The sequence below is a fragment of the Montipora foliosa genome, chromosome 5, assembly GCF_036669935.1.
Source record: "Montipora foliosa isolate CH-2021 chromosome 5, ASM3666993v2, whole genome shotgun sequence".
NCBI classification, from domain to species: domain Eukaryota; kingdom Metazoa; phylum Cnidaria; class Anthozoa; order Scleractinia; family Acroporidae; genus Montipora; species Montipora foliosa.
Window position 1 is genome coordinate 12014903 of NC_090873.1, and position 2500 is coordinate 12017402.

Below are 2500 nucleotides of genomic sequence, written 5' to 3' on the forward strand. Positions count from 1 at the left end.
GCCACCTTATGATCATTGTCAAAGCATCTTTTGCGTGAACCGTCTTTAAAACACATCTCCATAATCGAGGTCTTTGTTCCACAACAAAGGCGAGCTTTTTGGGCCATTCCAATATTTTGATGGTTTTCAGTCAAAACTTGCGTTTTCTTCTGTTCTTCAATAGGTAGTAGATTTCATTGCTTCAAGGACGGGAATTTCTTGTTTTGAAGGTTTCAGTCACCCAATGAAAAAAAGAAAACGACTAAAGACTGATTTTATCTCGGCAATATATAAGTCGAGGCAGGTTCTTCGCCCGGAAGTTGTTCGTCATTTTTTTTAAAATTCAGTTTATGTCCTGTTATTTTCGAATAATCGGGGATTTATCTTTCATTTATGGTGGAAATCAGTAAATGCTCTTAAGGGAGGGAGGGAAGTCTTTTTTTTTTTTTTTTTTTTCTAAATCGGACTTTGCTTTTGTACTTGTAGACACTTTTCTATGCAAGGGTCAGCTGGATAAAGTAAAACTACTGACACAGCCGTACAACCAACCTTGCATTATTCATTATTTTGTTCTTAGTCTACAAAATGATAATTTGCTGGTAAGATCTCCCAAGATCCGCTAGTTTTACTTTATCCAGTTGGCCCTTGCATTAAAAAGTGTCTACAAGTACAAAAACAAAGTCCGATTTAGAAAAAAAAATAAAGACTTCCCTCCCTCCCTTAAGATAATTTACTGATTTCAACTATAAATGAAGGACAAATCCTGATCATTCGAAAATAACAGGACAGAAATTGAAGAAAAAAAAAAGAAAAATTAAGGCACCCCGACCTCGGCCCTGGCCTCGGCCCTGACCTCGCCATATGCCCTATAATCTCTGCACAATGATGCATTGAAAATTAAAAAAAATAACAAAGAATGTATCGCATCATTTGCGCCTTTGCCTCCCAAGAATTTATCAGTTTTCAATGGCTAAAAACTGGCTCGTTATCAAAGCCAAAAGGCTTGGAAATTCAACTAAGTTTTACAAGTTCTTTTGCCTTTTGAAGTCCATCTGTAAATAGCATGGTGCCTTCTGTGGCCAATTCGTATGTTAACAAAACAAAATTTATTACACATAACATGAGAATTTTATTCCATAAAGCTCATTTGTACAAATCTATACGCTTTATTTTCACATGTGAAAAAGACCTATACAGCCAATCAGAATGGCGTACAGCTATTTCACATGTGAAAGTATAACCAATCAGCGATAGCGTAAAGGCGTTTCCATGCCAATCACTCGTGCATCTCGTGCAAATCGTGCAAATCGTGCAAATCGTACTTTGTTATTGAATTAAATTAAATTTGCATTTGGTTCTATTGTTAGTGAGTTTTTGTTTCTAATTCGCGTTCAGAAAACTATTTTAATGAAAATTCTCATGTTATGTGTAATAAAGAGTTTACGACATAGAAAGTGCTTTGTACGGGGTTTTATTCACTCGTTGTTTGTGTCAAAAACCCTCACTCGCTCGTTCCTCGCTCGTTCGGGTTTTTGACACAAACAACTCGTGCATAAAACCCCGTACGCCGCACTTTCTATGAAGTAAACTATTTGTACACAATGATCTCAGCATTCCTTTTTGTCTGGGAGATATAATTTAATGTATTATGCTCCTGCCAGATTTTATTGCCTCCATAATTAGCGTTCTATTAACTAGTAAATTATTCCGCCGCTTTCTCAACAAAGAAAGAGAAAGATATTTGTTGGGAATGAGAGGTCAGTCTGATGTATGGCTCCGAATACAACGAAGGTCAGGCAGCGTTTACACGAATGCGGTTTCATATCGACACGGTTTCACTACTTTGAAACTGCGTCAAAATCGATGCGGTTTGGAAGTGTTTACACGAAACTGTTTTCGGCAGAAACTCCAAGTCGTGATGTTATGTAAGAGCGCTGCACTACGTGCTAAATTCACCATTTTGGATCGAACAGTGCAAATTTCGCGCCAAATAGTAACCGCATTCAAATCGATACGGTTTCGCCGTTTACAAGACAGATGAAACCGTATCGTTTTGAAAACACACCACTTTTGGCAGCGTTTTTAAATCGACCCGGTTTTGGTAACAGTGCCGAATCATAGGTGTCGCAAAACGATGCGGTTACGAATGAAACCGCATTGTTGTAAACGCTGCCTTAAAGTAGATGAGGAGTCTCGCGAGTACCGTGCGAAATTATTTCTTTTACTATCAAGCCAATTTTTCGTTATCCTTACCAGTCACGATTCACGAAAAATAAGGACCCGTCAAAACCTTCACGTAACAGAGAACTTTCTGTTTGCACAAAAGACACAAACGTAAAACAATCATGTTAAGTTCTCTGAAAGTAATTAGTAAAGCTTACAGGTATATTTTAATTAAGACATGCTTCATTAACTCTTTTGTCAACTTGGAAGTTGGTGCAAAATATCGGACGGGAGTTATTGGACTGAAGCATTTTTTTGAAACGTTATGTTTCCACTTCTTTCGCATGGCTTAGCATGT